This window comes from Anser cygnoides, chromosome 1 (assembly GCF_040182565.1).
Source record: "Anser cygnoides isolate HZ-2024a breed goose chromosome 1, Taihu_goose_T2T_genome, whole genome shotgun sequence".
Taxonomy (NCBI): domain Eukaryota; kingdom Metazoa; phylum Chordata; class Aves; order Anseriformes; family Anatidae; genus Anser; species Anser cygnoides.
In genome coordinates, this window is record NC_089873.1 from 65,108,158 (window position 1) to 65,133,756 (window position 25,599).

At 45.1% G+C, this 25,599-nt stretch overlaps 1 protein-coding gene and 1 long non-coding RNA gene across 12 annotated transcripts in view; both read right to left on the minus strand.

Annotated features, from left to right (window-relative positions):
- Positions 1–5,607, minus strand: part of WASHC1 (WASH complex subunit 1) — a 41,858-nt gene extending 36,251 nt beyond the window's left edge. Inside the window, exons 1-2 of one of the 5 annotated variants that reach the window (XM_048058006.2) lie at positions 4,574–5,324; positions 3,637–3,750 (exon numbers count right to left, since the gene is read on the minus strand). The gene's annotated coding sequence lies outside the window, so the exon portion shown is untranslated. Of the gene's footprint in view, positions 1–1,197; positions 1,411–3,636; positions 3,777–4,569; positions 5,325–5,464 lie in introns of those variants that run through there. The other 4 variants (XM_048058016.2, XM_048057996.2, XM_066998667.1 and 1 more) reach the window with 4 other exon arrangements.
- A 7,547-nt stretch (positions 5,608–13,154) lies between these two features.
- On the minus strand, positions 13,155–25,522 carry LOC106030951 (uncharacterized). Of its 7 annotated transcripts, none has more exons than XR_010832085.1 (6): positions 24,685–25,522; positions 24,478–24,566; positions 21,965–23,770; positions 18,517–18,662; positions 15,204–15,885; positions 13,155–14,968 (listed from the first exon to the last, which is right to left on the minus strand). It is a non-coding gene; the product is annotated as an uncharacterized lncRNA (long non-coding RNA). The 7 variants fall into 7 exon arrangements; XR_010832086.1 differs by having other exon boundaries at positions 21,965–23,244; positions 23,350–23,441; positions 23,609–25,521; XR_010832084.1 differs by having other exon boundaries at positions 21,965–23,441; positions 23,609–25,521.
- Between the last annotated feature and the right edge of the window lie 77 nt (positions 25,523–25,599).

A 25,599-nucleotide genomic window follows, 5' to 3' on the forward strand; every position in this document is an offset into this window, starting at 1 on the left:
AGGTTTGGAACAGCAGGGAAGGGAGGAGGAGAGAAGCACTTTGTTAAGTTAAAAGGATGAAAAGTCTATTTATATTTTTTAATTAAACAAGTTCTACAGTGTTATTAAGCAGCAATCAAAGATGCAGATGGTACTGATTTGATTGGTGAGAGGTGCACTGTGCTGAATATTAAGGAACTCTGCCCCTAAAAATAGGTCTAATCACCAGCTGAAGGCTGGAAGGCTGTGATGAAAGAAAGCATTAATAAGCCCATAATTAGGCCCCGCAGCAGGCTGTACTCCACCAGGGCGCTCATGTTACTAGACATCTCTCATAGTAGCATCCTCAAACTCCACTGCAGACATGACTGTTTTGGCTCTCAGGACCTCCAGTAGCTATTTCAGACAAAGCTATGAAGAGTGGGGTTTCTCCATCTTTGCAGGGCTTGGTGCCCGTTAGGATTTTACTCCCCAGTGCCATTTCTGGAGCAAGAGAGCTCTCAGTTCCAGCAGGGCACACCCTGCTCGCTCTCCATCAGTGAATTCAAGTGGGCAGCAAGAGCTCTCCAGCCACAAAGATTGGCAAGTGGTGCTAGAAACTGAGAAGCTTTAGAAGCTCACACTCTCCCTCCCACTGCAGGGAGCTGAAGACATCATGGCCAAATCCGCATGACAAAGCTAACTTAGCTGTAAAAGCCACATCTGCTCCTGTGCTCCAGGTTTAGAGGGCGAGATACTTACTCAGGATCATCAACCTCCCACTTCCAGCCAGGCCTTGCGGGCCACTGTTCTGCGAGGAACTGGCAGGAGTGGGTTCCATCACTGAAGCAATCTCACCTCATCCGTCCTAGCAGCAGCTGTGGGAAAAGGAAAAGCTTTTTCCGCCACACCGGTACAAAGCCACCACTAACCACCAGGCCCAGTGATAAAAGCCACACAGTTCTCCAAATCCACGTGGTGTGGAGTCATTGGCACATACGTGGTACCTTGCACATGCAGGCACCACAAGAAGACCATGTTGAGCCTTAATGCCAGCTACAGTCCTAGGTGCCTTCTTGTTAGCCGAATACTTCTGCTAACCGCTTACTCCAGCCCAACGCACCTTGGGACCTGCACAACAGGTACCCAGGATCCATTCAGCGTCAAGCATATGCTTTGCTCAGCCTACTGACATTTTATGAGAAAAAGGTATAAAGGTAATGCTATGAAGATACTCACTTCTGCAAGCAGCAAGGGAGCCTCCGGTATGGAGTTTGCATCCAAAAATCAAAGCTGTACACTTTCCAGAGGCAGAACACAACAAACAGGCTGCTTTGGAACAAAAGCGTAGCTTGCTGACACGGTTTCTGTGAACTGGGTGCCTGACAGGAAAATGTCTCCCTGGACCACGGGCTGTGTCAAAAACTAACAAACACCAGTGGCTGCTTCTGTGTTTGTCCTACTCCACTCTTCCTGGAACACAAGGCTATCTGTACGTGATCCTTCCCGAGCACTCAGAACTACCAAAACAAAAGCACCAGCCTGTCAAAAACCTACTCAGGGAAGCGTGAGCCCAGCACTTAAGGCTTCCTTTCTCGAAAAGCCAAAGCCCGTTAATACCTTTGGCTCAGAAACTTTGATTTGAAAGAAACAGTAGCTATTGCAGCTACAAAAGACAGATGAAATCTTGGAGCCATATGACGTTAAGGTAAAGGCATTACTGATGAGTAACTAAACACACAAACTGGAGGATTTGGTTTCCCACCATCATCTCTTCGATGGGACAACCATAGGCCTGAGCCAATCCATTAGCAGGCCTGGTGATCATTCTCAAATGCAGACAGCCTCCCACCCTAAAAACTACTCAGAGACCCTTGAATTTCCTGTTTTCCTACGTGCTACTCTGCCCTATTCCACTTAGCATAATGAGAATGAGTCAAGATTTGAGATCTCAGAGTCCAGCTTTATAATACCGTATGGCAACTCCTGGGCAAATGGCAAAATACTTGACATTTAAAGTTGGATAAAATAAAATCAAATGATATTAACTCTCCAGAAGACAGAAATGCTATTATACAGGAATATTTTGTAAATAGAACCTGAACAGTAGGGACTTAAAGAATTCAGAGGGGCACTTCAATCCTCTAAGCTCCACAAGCTAAGATGGCCTCTGAGCCACTGGTGCCTTCACAACAACCGCTCCTCCCAGTGCAGAGCTCTGCTCTGAGAAGTGGAGGCAGCGGTCCTCGCTGCCACGAGGCACCGAGCTGGCGGCTGCGTCATCTCGCTGAGAAAGTCCTGTCCTCTAAGCTGAGGCTGAAAACAGCTTCCTTCAGCTAGATTCATACAGCTCACTTTGATGGACAGACGTTGATATCTACAGCCCATCAGATAACCTGCTCTGCTCTTGTCATCCTTGCCTCTCATCATTACTGGAGAAAATCAGGTGCTCTAACAAACAATTGCTCTTATTCTAAGGCAGCCACCTAAATTGTCCAAAAGGACTGTGCTCTCTAATTGCCTGCCTTCTCTTTCTCTCCCTGTTATAAAAGAAGGCTAAGCAGCTAGCTTAGCTACACCTACAACACAGACATTTAAACAAAGGCTGAGAGCCCCAGCCCAGGCATCCTGATGCATCTCTTCATTCAGTTTCCTAAAAGGGAGCACTTTGTTTTTGTATTCCTAAACTGCTGGCTGTGCCAAAAGTCCCTTTGAGGGCCATTTCCCTGCAGTAAGATCTCTAAAATATTGGAGTGTTCCACAAGCAGGCTAGCTGAAGCACTGCTTCAGAGCTTCCTGCAGAAAATTTTGTTCAGAAAAAGTGAAGAGCTACTCCATTTTACTATCAGAACACAGTAACAAGTACCTAATTCCAAAAACACGGCACTTTCCTGTTAATTTGCCCTCTAATTCTCTGTTGCAAAAATCAGCTTCAGTCTCCTGCAGAGAGAACTTCGCTGCAGCCCTAACCACTAACATATCTTGCCCCCTCAAACCCTAACTAGCAATGTTATTATTATTGTTATTTTTTTCCCCCCCTTCACTTTCAGTACCCAAAGTTCTGGAGTTTTACAGCACTCAGACCCCATATGCACTGTGTTAGCACAGATCCTGAGATATTTACTGAAAGCAACTGCCAAATCAAAGCAAACTCAGTACACCAGTTCCAGCCTGGTTTATACATTCAGAAGCAAAGGGAATACTTGCATTTCTGCGAGATGGCAGGAGGGGAAGTCACTCACTCACTGAAAGGAATCAAGCCTGGTTTTGTTTGCTAGAAGGAATATCCCTACAAGGTGGCCTGGATGACCAGAGCTGACAAAAAGCTGGGTCAGAAGAACCACCTGGAAAATCAATAACCCGCTGAACAAACTGCTGGATGGACTATTTTCCGACAAAGGTTATCTTGTGAAGGGGTCCGAGCAGAGCTGATTAGTTGCAGAAATTGCTTTTTGAGTGATAAAAATGATTCTCTTCAAGCTCATACACCACGGCCACGGGAAATATCACAATTTCAGACATAATCTTCCTCTTCCTCTGCACACTATCTTTAATCTTAAAAATAATAATAATAATCTGCTTTGCTTCCAGGCTTATCTCAGTACTGTTTCACCCCAGCCCTCAATTTCTACCCTTCTCTTTCACCACTCAGGCTGAGCATGCATTGACTACAGTTACCTGGTATTACCAAAACCCAGAAGCCAGGCTGCAGAGTAATTCCCAGAGATTATCTGCTGTCAGTTTTCTTGCCAACGAACTCCAGAATTGAGAGAAAAGAACAGCACTTTTTATCTGAAGGAATGAAGATTAAAAACTCAGTTTAGATATCCAGAGTGATAGAAGAAGGACACACGAGCAGAACAGGCTGTGCTGCTCTGGGAATGCTTCAGGCATTTTTCCGCCTGAGGGCTCTGGAGGCATGGTGATTTCCCCCAACCAAAGCGTTTCAGGAATAAAGAGGTGTATTGGGCAGCTTTTACATCCCAGCTTTGCTGCTCAGACAAGACAGACTTAATTAAATAGCAGGAGAGCTTGTCAGCCCCCTGCCAACCTTCCCAAAAGAAAGCCTAGTGGACAGTTGACTGGAGCACCTCTGACTCCCAGCACAGGCAAAACGCAGAAAGCCTCTACAAGGACATGCCAAAGTCAGCTTGCCTCCAGCCCTTGCCCCTGGCAAGAGCAGCACCATCCACTCCATTTCTTTTCATGGCTCAAGGAAGTTCTCCTTCTTCAGAGAACTGGCACGAAATAGGGACAGTTTCAGCTTCTACCTCATCTGTTCCAGGATAGGTCAATACGGTCTGCAAAACGCTGCCAGCAACACCCACTGCGCAACCCAACTGAACTAAATAGGTCATCTCTGGCCAACTCCTCGCTGACATTTGCCTGAATCACGTGAAATGTCACTACCACAGCTGGCACCATCCCACACTCCTCGTTGGAAGCGAGGCTGGAAGTGAGCAGGGTCAAGAATTAGCCTCCTCTCCCCAGGGTGAGAAGCCTCTAGGAAAATCCAGGTGCTTCCCAACCACTCCACATTTAAACCACATCATAAAAAAATGGGGAAAACCCCATCACAACAGGGCTTCTGTTCAGTACTAAAATAAATACCAACAATGCTCATCAGTGCTGGATGTGGATTCACGATGTTCCTTATGTCCATCAGCAGCCTTCCTTTGTATGCGCAGCCCGGTCTAACAGCCCCGTGGTCTTTTTACTGCTGGCTGACTCATACTTTATTTTGAACATAGAAAAATTAATACAGTAAACGCATTTATCACAGCAGCATTTGGGTTCACTTGCAAGCAGTGACAACACGGCTTTATTTAACAAATAATTACATCACCACAGCTACCGGGTTGAGAGTGGGGAATGTTGCCCTTATGCAATTTAAAGGCCACACGTAGTTAAACAGATCTGGCAGTACTCCAGACAGCAAACTGCGCTGATGCCCTGTTGGACTAGAAGCCTCGTGTTCTATAGTCTGTGGCGTTCGTTGACCTAGCTAATAACATAAACATTTGGTACTCGGAATGAGGCAGAAAACCCCACAACCCTGCCACAAGCCATTAGCTAACTTTCTGAGTAGGAATTGCTTAACCCACATCCCAGAGCCCTCCAACCCTCTATCTCAGGTGACTTTTTACTCTTTTTCTCTTCTCCCTGCAGGCCACGGCACCTAGCTCTGTCCCTCCGGGGCAGCTCGGCCCCAGGGCAGGAGCCCAGAAGCTGCGTGCTGACCCCAGGAGCCCCTCACACGGCCGCCACCGTGCCTTTCCCCGTGCCATGCCCCACCGAGGGCTCCCAGCCCGCGCCACAGCTCAGCTCTGAAGGACCAAGCCCAACTCCTGTCACAAACACCCCCATCGCCGCCCATCGCCGCCCCCCGCCGTTAACGGGCGGCCGTTAACGGTCACCGCCGCCAGGGGGAGGGGGAGGGGGAGGGAGGAGAAGGGCCCGGCCCCGCCCCCCGCAGCCCGGCGGCGCCGCTCCGCGCTCCCCTCACCTGCCGCCAGCCGGCCACACCCCGGCGACACTGCCCCGCTTCCGCCCCTACTCTCGCGTCACTTCCGCCCGGCTCCGGACATTTCCCCCCGCCGCTGCGAGCTGACGCCGAGGCGGGGTTACGCGCATGCGCGCGCGGAGGGTGGGGCGAGGGGCGCGAGGCTCTTGGCACCCCGAGGGGGAGGGGGCGTCCGCCATGTTCGGGGCACCTGGGGCCTTCCCGGTGCCCGCTGTCGCGTGCCCTGCCCCGCCTCAGCCCCTCGCCGTGCCCCCAGCACAGCCACCAGCCCTCGCTGGGGAGCTGGCGGAGCCCCTCAGAGCTCCGCTGGGCGCTGTGAGCCTGCAGCTCGCCTCCCCTAATGGCTGCCCTCACAGCGCGGGGGTTCGGTGCCCGGCTGGGACGAGCGGGGCGGTGGCTCGGCCCTCAGCCCGCTCCCTGCCCGCGCGCTGCAGTCACGGTGTGAGGGGGAACCCCACGGGTGCGCCTGCTGTGCCTGGCCGCGTGTCTGCTTCCACGTACCTGCCGCGAAGCACAGCAAACAGAGGGGGAATCTGACTCGTACAACTGCTTGCTTGTTCTGCAGTGCTTGTGTTTGGCGTAGGGCAATTTAAGTTTTGACTGTATAAAATAAAGTTATTTTTTTCGTAAGTACGTTCTCCTAGTCTGTTCCAGTGTCCCTTTTATACTCCCCTTTATGTGTACATTCAAGCGAGCAGCACAAATACTCATAGCAAGTGGATTTCAATCCTGCATCGGTAAATATTCCAACCATGGTTTGAAGGGGTATATGCTGCATGTGATGGAGGTATTTGCATGCTCACCCACTTCAGGATCAGAAACACTTCTTGGAAGCTTACTCAAACAGTTGAAACTTAGCACTATTTGAATAGCAAATACCAGCTTCTGAATGCACACAGGGAACATTTGTGACTGATACATAGCATTAAAAACAATGCTCAAAGAAAAAAAAAAAGGGCAAGCCTCTTAAAACAGTGGGCACATTTGAAGAAACCAGGATCCGCTCATGTATATTCAACTCGAAAAATGGTAAATCCATTACTTAAATTACCTGGTGCAGGTTTCTGGCTTGGTCCCGCTTCTTTGCAGGGGGAAGCGCAGTCAGAAATGCTTGCTGCAGGCTGAAGCAGAGGAGCGCTGTCAGACACACGGACCTCCAAAGGCAGTCAGCAGCCGGTGGCGGCAGCAGCTTGCCCCTTGCAGAGCCTGCAGGAGGGCACAGTGCTTGCCCCTGTGATGTTTTAGTGATGGGGCTGGCACGGCCCATCAGCGTGGAGAGCGTGAGGGCACAAGGCCTAAGAGCTAAGAAACCGGCTAAGAGCTTTGAAAACTCTCTGTAAGAGAAGGAGGTTATAGGGAATGCAAAATTCTGCCAAAAACTCCAAGCAGACAAAAAAGGAGATCTAGTGGAGTCTGAGCAAGGAGCATGTGTGTGGGTGTCGGGACCTGTCAAAAACAAAATAGAGAAGCGGATGTAAGAAGGAACAATCCAATCTATTCTGATCCATTTTTATTTATATATTGCTGACGGAAAGCCCTCGAAATGCTTTCTGCTGCTCAGATAAAAATCCAATTCAGTGCATTTATAAAATTCAAGAGAAAGCAAGAGGTGATGGCAGGCTGACGTGGCCCCTTCCCATGTCCTCCCGCTCAGTCTTGCTGAGGATGAAGAAACGGCAGGTTTGCAAAATCCCTCAGTGCGAAGCAGAAAGAGAGATAAATGAACTGGACAAAGGGAAAACAGTGAGTCTTAGGGTGGGAAGACAGACAGATGGATGAGCAGAAGAGCAGCAGGGTACAGTGAGCCCAACACGAGAAGTGACAGCAGGGTAGCGGTGGACTGGACAAACCACCAGGGAGACTGGTAGTGGGCGAGGTGCTGTAAATCGTAGTGAACTCCTGCGTAACCCTGTCACATATCAAACATCTTCGCTGTGCAGACGAGACCTAACTGACTGGGAATGAGTAGGTGTTAACAGCACAGAAATAATCTGGAGGCACATCAGGAGAGCGGCGGCTTTGCGCCACGCTCAGTGCAGCCACGCAGGCAGGCTGGGGACACGTCTCCGGCTGACTGCTCGCCTCAGCCCACACAATTGGCTGCTGGAGGCTGAGCGACGCCATCCCCAGCCCGTGGAACAATGGACGCAGTTTCTTTTCTCTCCTTAATAATGTTTGCATTTCATAACATCTCACTGCGTAATCTTCAGTGTTCCCGAGGACAGCATCCTGTACCGAAGCAAGTGCTGCCCTCGGGGAGCTGACTGACACCTACGGCCGCCACGCTCTCCCTTTCTCTGCTTTGCATCGGCAAGTTGCAGTGAACGAAAATAAAACCGGGCAGTGTTTTTCCCCACTAACAAAAGGAATGCTCACAGGCATTGCTGCCCAGGGAAGGGAAGATTTAGACGGAGGTCCTCATCGAGTCAGTAAGACATAGTCACAGCATGCAAAAAGAAGCACCTAGTGGTGTGCCAAGTCATGCATGACAGCATCCCATGGGCTTTGCAGTTAGGAAATGCAATAACTGCTGGTTTGGAAAATGCCTCTTGCCTTTCCCAGTGTCATTGCCCAAGCTGATACCAGCAGGAGACACTAGTCAGGCTTGCTGCAAAGAGATCCTGCTTATGCACTTCCAGGCACCTTGTTCTGCCGTGGCAGGGCAGCAGCTCATACCCTCCCTCAGCCTCAGTGCAGACCTGCTTTTTCGCTCAGCCTGTGGAATAAGTGAAAGCAGATGTTTCCACAACTCTTCTTGTGGGCTGCAGAGAGCCTTTGCATGCTCAGCTTTGCTGTCCGTGCCAGCAGAGTCTTCACTGTGAGCAGCGGGGCTGATCCAGAGCAGCTCAGGGCACTTGTTTTCTCCCTCTAGGGTGCTTATTCTGTCTGTTAGCTTTTCCATCACAGTAACATTCAAGCTCTTCCGCTACGTCCAGAACTCTTGAATAAAGGCATATATTTCCTGTAGGCTAGCCTCATTGCAATAGACACTGATCACTCATCTATTGTCGTAGCACAGCCACAAATTTATGTGCAAGAGCCAGCTCTTTTAGTTTCACATTATATTTGAACTCATTTTCACTTTTCTGAAACTGCCTTTTTCCACCAGAGTGCTTTTTCTCAAGAAAAAAATAACACCCAACCTTCAAAACATTAAATTAATTTGCTCTTTCTCTTGCTGCAGTATCTTTTACTGAGCAAAGTCACCTTGGGCAAGCAATTAGTGCCTCACTTTCCTCACTAGAAAAATGGAAACAATAATATTTTTCCACCTTTGATATCTTTAGGATGGAAAATATTGCTACTTATTATTTATTATAATGTTTTACACCCAAACTTAATAACATAAAACTCAGAACCTGAAGGGAAAATGTAGAAAGGGAAGGTGAGCAGAATACAGAGTGCTGCTGTGACTGTGTGTTTTGAAGATGCCGGAAATTTCTCGTAGTCTGTTGAATAGTGCTTGTCAAACATTCAAGCAGAGCTGGCTAAGTCGCTTCTGCACACGGTCAGGGGAGGGCCAGAAAACAGATCAGATCTTCTTCCAGGCTTCCCTGGAGTTCTGCAGTTTTTTGGATTGAGAAAGGTTTTGCTAATGCAGTTGGGCATAGGATTGAGCTCACCTAAAATTTAGAAGTGTTTATGGCTCAGGTGTTGCTTCAGGCCTGACTCTAATGTTTCTGTGTGGTATTGCCTTAGAGGAGCAGGCAGGATACTTGCTTGGACATCTGTCCCTTGTTCTGTGTCTGGTGACAATTAGCACCTCCTCAGTGCGTGTGTGATTGGCACATGCTTACAGGATACTGAAATTACACATTGCTAAACAATGTTCTATCATTTGGGAGACATAACCCCTGTTTTTAAAAAGGGAAAAGAGGAATACCCAGGGAACTACAGGCCAGTCAGTCTCACCTTTGTACTCGGCAAGATCGTAGAGCAGATCCTTCTGGAAACTATGCTAAAGCACATGGAAAATAAAGAGGTGACTGCTGACAGCCAACATGGCTTCGCTAAGGGCAGATCGTACCTGACAAATCTGGAGGCATTCCATGATGGGGTTACAGCGTTGATGGATAGGGAAAGAGCTATTGACATCATCTACCTGGACTTGTGCAAAGCATTGGACACTGTCCCACATGATATTGCTTTCTCTGAATTGGAGAGAGACGGATCTGATGGATGGAGCACTTGGTGGGTATGGAATTGGCTGGGTGGTCACATTCAAAGAGCTGCAGTCGACAGCTCAATGTCCAGGTGGAGATCAGTGACTAGTAGTGTTCCTCAGGGGTCGGTATTGGGACCAGAGCTGTTTAACCCTCAGCAAGTCTGATGATCACACCAAGTTATGTGTTGCGGTTGACATGATGGAGGGAAGGGATGCCATCCAGAGGGACCTGGACAGGCCCAAGAGGTGGGCCTGTGTGAACCTCCTGAAGGTCCTGCATCTGGGCTGGGACAATCCCAAGCACAAATACAGGCTGGGCAGAGAATGGATTGAGAGTAGCCCCAAGAAGGACTTAGGGATGTTTGTTGACAAGAAGCTCAACATGAACCAGCGAAGTGTGCTTGTGGCCCTAAAAGAGAACTGTATGTTGGGCTGCATCAAAGCAGTGAGGCCAGAAGGGAAAAAGAGGTGATTCTGCCCCTCTGCTCTGCTCTGCGAGGCCCCACCTGGAGCCCTGCGTTCAGCTCTGGGGCCCCCAGCACCGGAAGGACACGGACCTGTGGGAGTGGGTCCAGGGGAGGCCACGGGGCTGATCAGAGGGCTGGAGCACCCCTCCTATGGAGACAGGCTGAGGGAGCTGGGGTTGTTCAGCCTGGAGAAGAGGAGGCCCAGGGGAGACCTTATTGCTCCCTACAGCTACCTGAAAGGAAGGTGTGGGGAGCTGGGGGTCGGCCTCTTCTCACAGGTAACTAGTGATAGGACTAGAGGGAATGGCCTCAAGTTGCACCAGGGGAGGTTCAGGAAATGAGGAGACATTTCTCCTCAGAAAGAGCAGTCAGGCATTGGAACGGGTTGCCCAGGGAGGTGGTGGAGTCACCGTCCCTGGGGGTGTTCAGGGAAAGGTTGGACGTGGTGCTTGGGGACATGGGTTAGTGGGTGGCATTGGTGGTAGGGGAATGGTTGGGCCAGATGATCTTGGAGGTCGTTTCCAACCTGAATGATTCTATGATTCTATGGTTCTAAGAATAACATTCAATATTTCTGTTACCTCTGAGGTGTTCTTGTTGCAGGGGGCTGAAATAGGGAGCAACCACTTACCTTTCTACACAAGCTTTTTTCTGACTCAGATTTGCAGAGACACTTCTCCCACACACTTCCCCCCAACCATGTGGCCTTACCCTACTGAGGTGGATTTGGGATAAGATGTCACGCCTGTCATAGTCCTCTCCTCATCCACTTCTGCTTCTACTTCACTTTCCTCCTCCTCACCCCAATCTCACAGCTTGAAACACCACTTGCCAGCATCACATTACTGACTCTTCCTAAGCGCCAAAGCCCCTCTGGCACCCCGTGCCCGCGCTGTCCATCAGACTGCAGGTTCTCCAGGGCACAAACTGCTGCAGCGTTGTGCGTAGTGCTCAGGCTGTGGCAGTTTGCATATTCACAGTAATTGCCTTAGCTCACTTAAAAAGAATAGGAAAAAAAAAAGCACATTTATGAAATAATGGTACATCTGAGAAAGAAGGTAAACAAAAATATATAAGAGAAGAGGCAGATTAGAAAATCCCTGGGGTGGAGCACAGAAGAGGAAGGCATTTCATGCACAGTCTTTTATTTTGTGGTTCCTTTCCACATCCCCATGGCACCCCCCAACCACGTGAGTCCTGAGCAGGGCTGACCTTGCTGAACATGTGAGATCTGATGAGAGCACAGCACACAGCAGGATGGCTGCAGGCTAATGCTTTTATTTTTGTAACCATGTATTCCTAAGAGCGTGGTAACAGGAGTTAGGGATCAAATCCATGCTTCTTGTGTAACTGAACAGAGTATTCCCGCTAGGCTACCTGGCAAGAGATCAAACATCCCATAGCAGGCCTTAAAAAATAAAAAGAAAAAAAAAAGAAAAAAAAAGGCAAGAAATATTAAGAGCAGTCATGGCCATAAGAGAAAAGCAACAAGTATTCTAAGGCATCCCCATAACCATGCTTCCAGAAGGCACAAAGGGCCAAAGGACTTGGTTTTTAAAGTCAACACATACGAGACAGACAGCAGCTGCACATGCTCTGAAGCACCAACCCTTCTCCACTTATCTCCCGTACAAACTCTTTCCAATCCAATCTTACTGAACATTGGCTCAGGCTCCCAAGCCCACTGCTGAGCCACTCTTTCGTTGCTATAACAAAGTTAGGACTTGCCATGACCTGACTAATCCCCTGTTTCTGCCACCTGAAGAGGACGTTAACCCAAGAACTAAGGAGAGATACATCTACTACATCCACTGACTCACTGTGTTAGCAAGCCATCATTAACATCATTCTTCTCTGGATTCTTACCGTCCCTACCAAGGTCCTTTAGAGCTATGTGGGTGCTACATATTAGACCTTGCTCCAAAAATATTGAACTTTTTTTTTGGGGCCATTCTGAAAGACTCAACATCAGCATTCTGATGAAAATTCACTGCACTCTCCCCAAACAGCTTTGGATCTGACTCTTTTTTTTTTTTTTTTAAATCTGCTGGACTTTCAATTCCTAAAGGAAAAAAAAATGGAATGGAATTTTCAAGAACATTTCTTCCTCTTTTTAAATAGCTCTTTTAAAAATTCATATTTTTCAAATCACGTATATTTAAACCAGGAACTTTTAATAGCATTTTATCAGTTTCCTGCATTAGCTCCAATGTTTTTAAATGTACATTTTAATGCTTCAAGACATAAGTCATTGTTGGATGCAAATTAGGGGATTTCTGAATATATCTGGAAAGTTAATAAAAAAGAGAAGCATGAAAAGAGATGCAAGACCCTACATTAAAGATTATAGTTAAATATATCTGGAGAGAGAGAAAGATGTTACATTAAAAGCCTACTCAAAATATTAGTATATATTAAGAGTCTACTGACAAATGTTTGTTGAAATAGTGACAGCAGGACATTATAGGATGGTCTGTTTTTGTTCCAAACAGAATAGGGGGAGAGAGGGGGGAAGCAAAAGCCAAAAAAAAGAAGCTTTGATGAAATAATTCATTTTAATTATTGTCACCACCATTTAGAGCTCAGTCCTGCATCATTTAATTGTACTTTTGACATTGCCTCCCAGAAGCATATTTCAGAAAATGAAGTAATATGTGGTAAAAAAAAAAGCACTAAAAAAATTCCTTTAATAAAAGCTTGTTCCTGCAGAGTTAGTTTCAAACTGGAAACAATTTTTCATCTTTTCAAATATAAAAACTAAATAAAAGAAATCAATAATCTGTGGGAATAAGACTCACCTCTGTGAGAAGAAGTTCATCCAAACTCTTTGCTCGCAGTGGCAAGCTCCTATTTAAGAATTTAAGTGGGTGTTCAAATGGCTGGGTTGTGTGAATAATTGTTTATTTGATGCAGTTGTTGAACCTAAAAATTAAAGTCTGGCTTTACCCCAAGTCAACCCCAAAACAAACTTATCAGTGCATTTGGTAAATCAAAAATAAACAAACACAGCTTTAGGGTAAATTGTTAGTTGTCTGTTTATTTGGGACCAACAATAATTCTGCCACTGTTTTCCAGATATGTGTAATCAAAGCAAAGGACTATAATCACAGTAGAACTTAGGCATCACCTTCTTCAGAGATTTTCCAATTTCTACCCAACTGGAGATCTAGTGAAAACTTGGAATTCTTATGTGAAATACATTATTTCTGAATGAGAAGTGAAATACATATTAAACATTTCCAGTGGTGTTATTACTCTTGCATTTCAACCTTTCAGATACTTTCTATTGCTCTTAAGTATTCACATGAAGTTATTTCATTTCAAAGCCTACCGTATTAGGCTATTACAATTCCTTTATGCTGCAGGCCAAATTTCCTGGTAGTCCTACATTAACAGCATTGCAATAACTGTATGCCAAGGTGCCATGTTAATTTCATAAGATTCTTCTCTAGAAACATGAATTTATTTTGTATCTGTATTATAACATCGGGTCCTTACTTAGTTCTGTTTTAAAGAGCTACATGTATAACCTTCCTGCTCATTCACAAATCAGTAGGATATGTGTTTCTCACTTCAGCCTTTAATTCCCCCTGGCTCCCCCCTTTTAGGGATATGTCAACAAGCCAAAATAATGTTGTATGCTACACAGCATTAATTTTAACAGAGAGAATCTTGTCATTGTTTCATAAAAAATCAGTGTATTTATTTAATAAATATTTCTTACAGTACTTCTATGTGTTAGCTAAACTGTGTAGCTCATTTTTTTAAAAAAAAAAAAAAATTAAGCACCAATAAATAACTAGCCCTTGTATTTAATTATTCCCTGCTCTCGGGAGAAGACAGAAGGCTTAGCAAAAAATACACCCTCAAAACTCACAAGTCCGGAGAGTTTCATACAGACTGGAGCCCGTGAAAGGGGTTTATGCTCCGGTGCTAATGCTTCTTCCTTGAGAAATGGACTACATTTGTGTCCTACACTGTGGACTACACTACATCTGTGCCACCTCTGTGGCATGTGACACGGTTCTGTTGTGGTCCATCCCAGCATCCTGATCAGGAACTGCTGAAACAGAAGGGCTGTAGCTGGGTGATGGTGCAGGACTCTCCCCTCTCTTCCTACCAGCCTTAGGACTTCATCTGTGAAATTGGGATCTCCAAACGCTTTGTTGGGAAAAAAGAAAAGAAAAGTATTTTGGCATTCCTATGTCGTCCTCATTGTTTTAAATGTCCATAATGTTCAGTGAGTGCATTTAAAATTCACAAATAATTTTGCATTGACTGAATGCTTATTTTGGCAAATTAACAATTTATGACAAACAATTAACTACATCAGTTTCAACATGACCTTCTGTAGTGGGTGAGCACATCCACTCAAATGAGCCAGGAACAAAGAATTTTCAGCAGGAAGGAAGATAGGACCCCAGCCAAGCTCCAAGCCTCTCAGTTCAGGCTGAGTTTCAATCAAAAACAAAGACATGATCTCAAATCCATACTGATCATGAATATATCCTGTTCAATGCCGAGAATCAAGGCTGAGCCCAAAAATCCAATGAGGTTGTTCAGGCAGCCCTCTCTATCCATTTTTGTCAGAGTATTTTGCTGCCAGGCAGGGAAGCTGTGCTGGAATTGCAGTGACAAGCTGCATCCTGCTCTGACTGCCGAGACCGCACAGGTCTCCTCTGCCTGCAAAAGCCTTGGGGTAGTCCTGCCTTTAAAAGCAGGTGGTGATGGATGTGGTGGTGAACGGGGAGGGGGTCTTCCAGCCTTGACCTTTCCAGCAGGCAGGGAAGTAGGCTAAGCGCAGAGATAGCTGGCACAGGTCAAGTCAAACAGCATTAGGAGCAAGAAGTTGGCCTGTAAGGAAAAGAGTCAAAGGACTCAGGACCTTCAAAAACAAACAAACGAACAAACAAAAAAAAACAACAAACAGCTGTGAGTAGGAAAGAATATCTGAAAGGATGCAAATGGATAAACACAAAAGAAGAGGAGGAATTTGTTTGGGTAGCTTGAAATGAGCAAGGAGAACTTATCAGAAAGCAAATAAAAATATAGAACAGCTACAAGAATACTCCTTAAAATTCAGACTGACCTGGCAGCTATGGCGTTGGCTCCAGCAGGGAATAGGGGCAGCTCCTTCTCTCTTATTGTGCTGAGTAGTATTTACAGTTGACAGCTCCTGATTTTATTTGGGATATTATCCCTGATAGCCATGCAAACTGTGGCACATTGCTCCATATTGACTCACTGCTACTTCAGAGCCACTAGAAAAGCAATGCAGACATCACACAGGGCGAGAGCTTGGCTCCCACTAAAGTCAATGAGAGCTTTACTCTCTGGCTTTACTGTCCTGTAGCGAACTGTTGCCTTTAGCTCTACATTTCCCATAAAAGAGCATTTGCACTTTCCAGGAGCCCACTGAATGAACGGTCTGATGGCTGCAGCATCGCTGTTCAAGCAGGGACAAGTTCCAGTCAGAGCTAGCTACCAGTTCGGCTGAAGCAGCAGTGACACCACTGAAGTGCCAGCAAGGATGAAGAGGGTTAATTAGCACAGTGCTAAAAATGCCAGCAGTTGCCAGAATATCATCTCCACGTGATTTCCCATCACAGTAACTCCTTGGGTTTAGCTAAGCCTGCACGAGCAATGAGGAGGTAGTTTTTGCTCCTACTCCTCTTTGGAGCCCCAGCCAGGACAGGCAGACTGTCACGCTGGGAGTGTTACGGTCTCTCTGAATATAACCAGGCTGCTTGGCCTTGAGTGTGCACCATTGCCTGCACAGAAGGGATGGAAATACAACAAATTAATGCCCCAAACAACATTGTTTCAGTCACAGGCGGTTTTTTGTTGTTGTTGTTGTTGTTGTTGTTTTTTCCTATGCCTGTTCTATTCAGCTCGGTATAATACTGCTTATGTCCTAAAATCTACGCTGTGAAACACAGAATGTACATTATGGAAGAATTCCTGCTGCTGCTACAGCTTCAGCCTCTCCATTTCCAAAAGCTTGGGACTATATATCCATCACTTGCATGATGCATTAGTGCCAGGTTTGCAATAAGAAACGTTTTATTTAGCTCCTCCTGAAAACTGACTCAATCTCACTTTTTAACCTGACTGGCTTCACTCTGCAACCACCAGGGTCAAAGAATACTATGTCCCATTTTTTTTTCTCAAGAGAGCAAAGCTCATGGAGTATCAACAGAATGTACCTGCATCTGAAAGACTGATAAAAGTACACAACTGCAGGCAGCTGCTCCAGTTAGACAGACTTCTGTGTGTGGCCTGAACCCACTGATTTCAAAATGATGTCTCATGTGCCTACTTGTCTGGAGCAGTTTACAGGATTGGGGTCAGAGTTTCAGCTACCAGGGGAAGCCTCTCTCTCACCCCTGCCTCCAGTTTTTTCTTATGATCATCATATTTCTATCATCTTTAGTAGCACTAATGCAGCCTGATCCCTCTAAACTATGTCATACTGGTAGAAGGGGAAAATATGCCCGTCTGTTCTCTCCTTCTTTCTATTCTCTCTCTCTCTCTCTCTTTAAAACCTGTTAGGTGTGATGACCTGCACGAGAGTGCTGGATTTATTTGGGGAGATTTGGCTGCTAATTCATATGTACTAGGACTGAAAGACATGATCTGAATTTGGGATGCCTGTCTATTAATAATCAGTTTGTTATCTTAATAAATATTTGTGATGTGTTTATCTGACAGAGATGACATGTTTATTATTACAAATAGGCTTATTGGTCATGATTCACATTGGTCTCTATTATTTTGGACTGTTTTCATTTATCTGTAGGCAGCTCATGCTGTTTTATATATTCTGTCACAGTTGGTTGTGTTTTGCCTTTTTGTGCTGATCTCTGTAAAAAAAACGCAGCACGTAGGAAATTAAAAAACAATGAGAATGTTTCCAAAATCATCACTGTACCACATCCATCCAGCAGTAATTTAAATGTGTATGAAACAGAGTACAAACCTAAACAGATGGGAAGCTTTTAAACAAAACGTAACTTAAGACATCAGCAAATGACGCTGGCTACTTTGGGATACAGACCTGAAACTAAGACAGAGTCAATGGAAGGACTAGTTTTGTCTTTTGACCCAGGCCCAGGTACCTAAAGGCTCCTGTGCTGTGATATCTTTGGAGAGAGGATCCTGTTTGCACATGTGGCCTTGATCCCTCATTCAGGTATGTGATCCTGCCGTCGTTCCTCAGTTCTGCACGGAAAGTGTGCCAGGTAAGTACAACTGGAGCAAAACTCTGAGACTCCCTGCTACAGGGTGATGTGGGTGCTAAAAATTCAGACAGGCTCAAGGGGAGACCAGCCAAGCTGGTAGAAATGTACTGAGGGGCTTTTTAATGCACGGGTATCACCTCTGGCTCAGGAATTCTGTTTGGAAGCATATTTGGGGAAAGTATCATTTTGTGCTGCTCCCACTGTAATTCTCTTTCCTAGGTATCTGCTTTTGACTGTTAATTTATATGTTCTTAAAGTCTTACACAGTGGATTTCAACCTAACTATTAACTCTTTTGAGTCTTCCTTTCAACCACACTCAGCATGTCTTTATAACAAACATTCAGCCAATCTCTCCAGTTTGCTGAGAAACACTTCAGAAACCTCCTGTCCTCCCACCTTTCTGCCTGCTTCTGAACACTCACTTCTCTTTCACAGCTTCTACAGCAGTCTTGCCCCGCAGACCAAACATCAGCCTGCCGCCGGCCTCAGTTCTGCTCACCCCAATGACTAACAGACTATTCATCCCTCACCCTATCAATTCTGCATGTTTCCCTATTTTTCATGTTTCCCAATTCACATCAATTTTCTTTCCCCACCATCCCCAACCTCTGTTACTGGTTTCAGCTCCTAAGCCCTCCCTCTCTGCCTCCAGAGATAGAACTCCTTATCCTTTGCCGTTTCTTTCTGCACCTTCCCAAGGTTAGTGCTGCAGAGAGTGCCGCAGGGCGAAGAAGTAACTCAACTGTCATCTCCGCATGGGACAGAAATAAGGAGCAGAGCTGCTGTGAGCTTTTGTTTTCCCGTTTTTCTTTTCTTCCATCCTTTAAAAATGAGTGTAGTGTTGTTTGAGAAAATACTTATGCCCACTCTCTGAAAAGGTCTGATAGGATGCTTTTACATGGGGAAATGGGCAAATGTAGTAACCAGCAAATCAGCGGGGAATTTATCTCTGGCCGAATTAAAATATTGTAAGGTTATAGCAGCTTGTTTTGCTAGTAGATTCACTTCAACCACTGCCAGAATCCCATCACTTGTGAAGAAATTCACAAGACAAAGTAGCATGCACCCAGAGCCTGTGTGTAATCATCACACCTTCCTTGTGTTAAGCTAATGCACACTACACAAAAGCTAGAGCTGTGTTCTACCATTATCTGACCCACCTCCTGCCTTCTGCAGCTGGGCCCCCCAAAGCAGAGTGGTCCCTTGTGTCCTTTGCCAGAGGCTGTGCAGTCAGAGGCCTGGCTGTACAGAGTCAGTTGCAGGAGCGTGGATGGTGGTAGCTGTCTGAAGCAATTCCACCATGTTCCTGAAAGAAGAGTCAGAAACAAGTTCTTTTGGTTTAGAGTCACAGGTTCTCCCTTTTGCCTCTTCATTTGCTCCTTAAAATTCTTTTAGACACTAAAATACCCCACAGAAATATTTATCACAAGTCAGCATGTCTGAGCACAAGCGACCCTATTGATAAACAAATTTGAAGGCCAAGGTTAACCTGAGCAGAAGCCTGACCTCATAAATAATGAGCAGCAAAAGTCAGGAACACATCTGAGCAGAGATCTCTTCAGCAAACATTTGGCCTGCCTCTAGGTGGACCATACTGTGCATCAGCAAATATGAAGAATTACCTCAAAATCCAAAAGAATTACTTAACTTTTAAAAAATGGTATCATTTGAAGAGTTCAGTCTGTTTAGCTTGCTAAAAATAATATCATCAGGTGATCTGATCAGTCACCTTCAAGGAGAGAAAAGCTTTAGGACTAGAGAGCTCTTTATCCTAGAGGAGAATGGCGTAAATACTCACAGCAGGAAAGTAAAAAGCATAGATTCAAATGAGAAAAATATTCCAACTTGTCAACACTGACAGGGATTAACTACTGGGACACACTATCAAGGAATGAGACAAGTTCTCTATTTTTTACTACCTTCATATTTGCACCAGAGGCATTTGTGGAGATAGATTGCTCATAAACTCAAGTTCCAGTTTCAATGGCTGCATGGGATTATATGGTATGTAGCATGTCAGGCCAGATGCTTTATTGATTTGTCCTGGCCTTAATTTCCCTGAAAAGTCAGCATCTGCTTACCCGTTACGCAACAGGAGTACAGACCAAACAAGCCACTCTTCCAAGGTGAAACAGGACGCCGCTGTGGGGCTGAAATCAGAGAGCAGAGTCAAGAGCAGTGCTCCCTCTACTTCAGATGAGGATTGACTCAAGGCAGGAGGAGCCCTCTGGCATCCTGGTTTTGCTTCTGCACCTAAAGGCCAGGCGGTATAGTCTGCACTCTTACCTACGTTCTGTAACCTGAAATCTGCAACAAAGTGAACTTTCTCTCTCATGTTATGGCTGTCAAATTGTTAATTCACACAGGTATCACAGAATCAGAAGCAAAGGGAAAATACCTTGTTCTAGAAACCGAACATAAAATGCTGAGATGTGGTAAGGATGAATACTTCGGTTTCTTTCATTACATTTTTTTTTCTCTTCAGTGGAGTACAGCTAAGCTGACATATAAATTTATTAAACAGCTGCTCATCAGAAAAATGGTATATTGTAGCCTTAACTGAAATTTATTCTGTTCATGGATTTTTTTTTTATTTATTTCTTGATTTTCTTGACTATATTTGATCTCTGCCACTGCAGAAAAATCTTCTACTTGGAGTATGAGTTTAGACTTAACATTTTTCCATTCTTTTTTTTCATTTTTTTTTCCCTGTGTATATTATGCAAGGTCAGATCACACAAACTTGTCTCATCTGAAAATCCCTGTTTAATTCAGCGGGACTAGTCAGATAAGATTTGGAGAATCATGCTCATATTCCACCTTTTTCACTTTACTGCAGTATTTACAAAAGACTCAACAACTGTCAGTTCAAACAAAAACCTGACTGACACTGAATAAATGTCTCCGCATAGCTTTTGCTCTCTAAAATTAATCAATTAAGTGGGCAAAGCTTCACTTCATGAAAAAGACAGGACATAATGTAACATTCAGCAACATTAAAAAGGAAAATGCACTCCAAAGAGGGACTTTGATTCCTTTTAAGTTGCAGTAAATAATGCAAGGTTGCAATAGCACATTTCAGGTACACTCAAGATTTTAAAATGTGTCAAAACTACACGTCTCAGCTAAGGCTACAATACTGAATTTGTACCTTTTTCTTGATGAGCAGCTGTTTTAAAATATTTATATGTCAGCTTAGCTGTACTCCACTGAAGAGAAAAAAAAAAAAAGAAGCAAAGAAAGAAACTGAAGTACTTCTCCTTATCACACCTCGGCTCTTTATGTTTGATTTATAGAACAAGATATTTTCCCTTTGCTTCTGATTTTTTGATACCTGTGTGAATTAACAATTCGACAGCCATAACATGAGAGAGACAGTTCACTTGTTACAGATTTCAGGTTACAGAACGTGGGTAGTGTAGAGTGCAGACTATACCGCCTCGCCTTTAGGTGCAGAAGCAAAACCAGGATGCCAGAGGGCTCCTCCTGCCTTGAGTCAATCCTCATCTGAAGTAGAGGGAGCACTGCTCTTGACTCTGTGCTTTCTGATTACAGCCCCACAGCGGCGTCCTATGTGATCGTGGGCAACACACTTTACTTGGTCTTAGCTTCAGTTTACCCATCTATTTAACAGGTGTAAGCAGATACTGACTTGGCATAGACTCAGGATGGTGAAACATCTCTCATTGATCTGAATAGTTTTGGATGAGGCCTTAAGTGAAAGAAGCCTGAGTGAAAGAAGCATTTAGGAGATGCAGATTTTTTTTCCCATACATGAATTATGCATGAGTACATTGTGATTGTCTTGATTCTATCCTCTATTTTGAAATTATTCATCTAATTCCTTCAGAAAATTTTTGGTCTGTAGGCTGTTTGCAAGTAGTTTTGAGAATGTCTACTCAAGCAGCTGCTAACTTCCAGGTGGGGGTGGAAAAGACCCATCTTCCCCCAGAAAGAAGAAAGGACAGGTGTCAACACAAGACTGTGATCATTCCCTTCCCTTCCCTTCCCTTCCCTTCCCTTCCCTTCCCTTCCCTGCCCTGCCCTGCCCTGCCCTGCCCTGCCCTGCCCTGCCCTGCCCTGCCCTGCCCTCTTTAATTCATTTTTTTAAAGACTATATGTGTTATGCTTCCATATGTTCTTCTTATCCCTCTTAAGAACTGGATGAGAACGGACACAGTGGAAAACAACACTGGGTGTAGTGATTTCACTCAAAATTCTGCCACAGTTTCTTTAAGGTCAACAGGAAGTAGGGGAGAACATGTTAGCTTAACTAAGGTGGGTTGGCCAACATTAAATCTGCCATTCCTTGAGCTCTAAGGACTTGACCTTGAACACCAATAATCTATGTTGTATTCAGGTGTCCTTGTACAAAATTATCCTTCTCCTAAAAGTGAGACAATAGTAATACATGTCTTATAAAAGTATGTATAAAAACCAACCAAACAACGAAAACAGAACAAAAGGAAACAAAACAAAAAAAACACAAATCTATCATAAAATTATGATAATAAGACCACAAAACCATAGCTGGGAACCTAAACTGTGTGCCCTGCATCTCTGACTGGTAGTACTTTGGATACTGAACTACTAGTAGAAAGTCATTACCTTGCAAGCCCTGAACCAGGTACGTGCTGGAGAACGAGATCAATGCAAGAAATGGAGAGAAGACTGCCTGGGTTTCTTGTGAGAAGCTCCTGTCCAGGAGAAGATGTAATTGTGAGGAAGGAAATGCCTTGAACAGAATTTCAAATGGAAAAATACATGAAGTTCCTACTGGTCAGAAGGCTGGAACAATTTGCTTGCAAATTGTGAGCTGTTGTAAATTGAAGAGGGATTAGAACCTCTCAGAAAAAGTTACAAGAACGCTCTGCAGTATTTTTTTTTTCTGCAGATGAACGACCTGAAGATGTTACTACCTTCTGTGTCATGTATGCTTATTAATATACTAATTTATGGATTCACCCTACTCTGACTGAAGTAAATATCTAAATAAATATAAAATTCAATCCTGTAATATTAGACCTTTCCATGAAATCCTAGGGCTTGATTCATTTGCATTTTGCTTTGTTTATATAATGCATGCTTATTTTAATTACTATTGCTGCACTTTAATTGTAATTCTCTGTGCAATGCCCGAGCACCTCGCTAAGTGGATAAGGGAAGCACTTTATTCCATAATAACATAATTAATCCATTATTATTCATTATTTTTTTTTTCTGGAATGGACTGAAAAGAATCAGGACTTTGAAAAACACAATACCAACAAATTATCTATAGCGAAAATAATTTTAACAGAATTCATACTTTCATCATCTTCACCATTGTTTTCCTCTAGATATCATCTCTCCTAAATGGAGAAGCAGCAGCATTTAATGACCTGAAGATTGGGCTAAATGCTAAAGATGCTCGAAATCAGAGATCACCCACCCCGTCCCCTGCCCAGCTTCCTGTGTGGCCTTGGACAAGTCATTGAATCACTCTGTGACCCCATTTCCCTATTTCTGATGGCTGCAATCCTAGCATTCACCTTCAACGGAACGGTAAAGCTTACTTCACTAATGTGCAGAGCTTTGCAAATGATATATACTAGGTACAGTGGCAGCGTAATCAAAGGGACACAATGATGGCTGGATAAAAGAGGAGGCGTTTCCTAGCTATGCAGGATTCTTGCTTACCGAGCAAAAGAAGACATTCAATTTCTTCTGATATCCTTGCAGATTCCTCTTGAATGAATACCCTCTCTTCATTGAATTTTCTTGTTACGAAGGATTATGCAACTCTATTACCTCTTGAAATTTTGTAAGTAGATCCCTGCATAGTCTTTTATGTTAGGCACAAAAGCATTGTGCTGCATTTTCCTTTGGCACATGCTCTCTGTGGAAACCTGGAAGGTCAGGGCTGGTCTTACCATTTTTGTCTGCCAGTCCCCAGACCCACACAGAAAACTGGTTTCTGTCTGATTCTCCTAGCTCATTCATTTTTAACTTACCAATCTATGGCTGTAGGTCCTTGTCTGTTTTATTTATGACAAAAAATTATGAGTAGAAACTGGGCTAATGAGGCTGGTCAAGCAAATAAAGACTGCAAAAAAAGCAAATAAATATATCAAGTCCATTCCAGACAGTAAAATTCACGTTGCCTGATGAGCATTCAAGCATCATGACACAGGACTTCCAAGCTGTATTGTCCCATCCCTGGTCTTCCACACCAGGACACTTTTTAGTTACTATTACCTTAAGAATACGTACCACAACCTGTCTTACTGTATATGGATAGGCCAGCACAATGTCTATGGCCCTTATTTCATCGTTGCTGTTATCCAGGTGGGCAGAAAAGGAACATTATGTCCAACACGAAGATAGAACTGTGCAAAGAGCTAGCCCCTAAGTGTTGAAACAGCCTGTTCCGTTCTGCAAGAGAAACAATCCCTGCCTGAAGTCTCTCCTAATGAGGACAAGGGAGCTCTCTTATCTTTGTGTGTGTGTGTATGTACGTACACCAACGTACCCACAGCTACCCCATGTTCTTTCCCAGAATTCTTTTCCATGCCAAAAGTACATGATTTCCTCTGGTTTCCCTGGACTCCATTCCTGTGAGACAGGACTGAACTGATGCTGCTCAGCAGTGTCTCTTAAAAGCAGGCAGCATACCAGCACAGTTTCCTAAATGATCATTTCTACTCTTACCCCAAAATATCTTAGGTGCTTTCATCTCCCCTGTGTTTCTGCGTGTGCCTTTTTTCACATTCCCCTAAAACAATCTCTCACCTTGCTATGCAACGCTAGTTCCTGTTCAGTGGACCCCCCCTCACAAGACAGTAATGGCACACCAGGCAGTGAGGTGGAGAAAGGTCTCTCTTAAATATTTCCATTAAAATCATAAGTGTGGGGGATTTGAGTGCTCTTAGAGTTCACTCTGGGGTCTTCCCCAGACACGCAGGGGACATACTGCAGTGTTTCACGATCCCCCAAAGCCATCTCTAAGAGCTTGCAAGAGAACTGTGAATAGCAGTTCTTTTTTAGAAGTAATCTGTGAACGGTTTCTAATCCTGGTGATCCTGTTTGCATCAGTTTACATTCCCAAGGCTATCTGTGAACAGAAAGGACTGGAAATACACCTTTCCGCTCATCTGAGGCTGAGATTCTCCTTCCCATTTCTTGGTTCCTCACTTCAGGAGCTCCTTGCTACGGTGCAGTTTTTGCGGATCTGAAAAGGCAAAATGAAAGTAGTTCTACCCTCAAAACGATCTATTTAAGAATAGTTGCTTTTCATTCTGTGGACCTGCAACTTTTGGATGCTCAGTCAAATCTACTGATGTGCTTGCCTAAAATCAGGTCTGACTGCTTGCTACTCCTCCTGGACCTTCGGAGCCACGGTGACTGACAAGGTTGCTGCTCTGTCACCCTCCACAGAGATCATCAAAATTCTTCACGGATCTACACCGGAGTCCCTGTAAATAAGCGGGCTGCCTTTACCTAGGCTACCTAGTAATGAATATGACAGAAAGCACACAGATTGTTTCCTCAGACCCAAGTTTGTAAGTTTGTGAACTCATAGGTGTGCATGAGGAAGGGCAAGGGACAGCATTTCTTGAGAAACGGACATCATCTGCAAAGAAATGAATAGTGGGGGCCCTGCCTGTCTTCTCTCTGCCCCACACGCCCAAGCGGAGCTCCGCACTTTGTCCCGTTTTCTTCTCAAGAAGCCAAAGGAGACCAAAGATTCAGAGGAGCGGCGAACTCGCGGGGATGCGGCAGGTTCCTCTGACATCCATTTTCCTCGGTAACTCCTTCCCTCCTGCGTGCTAACAAGGTAGCGTGAAAAACAGGACCGCTACCGACAGGGCAGCCAAAAACACCTCCAATTATTCCAGTTTGGTTAAGTGTAACCAAAAAAAAAAAAAAAAAAAAAAATAATAAAAGAAACCACTAAGTCATGATGGGAATTAAAAAAAAAAAGGCACCACGCGGAAATGCCACCGAGGGAGGCCAGCAGACCGCGGCGGGCTGGCGGGGGGCTCCCGTCAGGCGCTGCCTCCCCTCAGCACGGCGCTGACAGGGACAGGGGCACCGCTCGGTGTCCCCCCCTCAGCCGCCCCCCCCTCGGGGCCGGGACCCCCTCAGCACCCGCCCGCCCCCCTCCGTCCCCCGGCGCCTGCGCGGCGGGGCCGGGGCGGGCTCTCGGCGGCGGCGCCCCCCCCACCCCCCCCCCACCCCCCCCCCCCACCAACGGCCGCCTC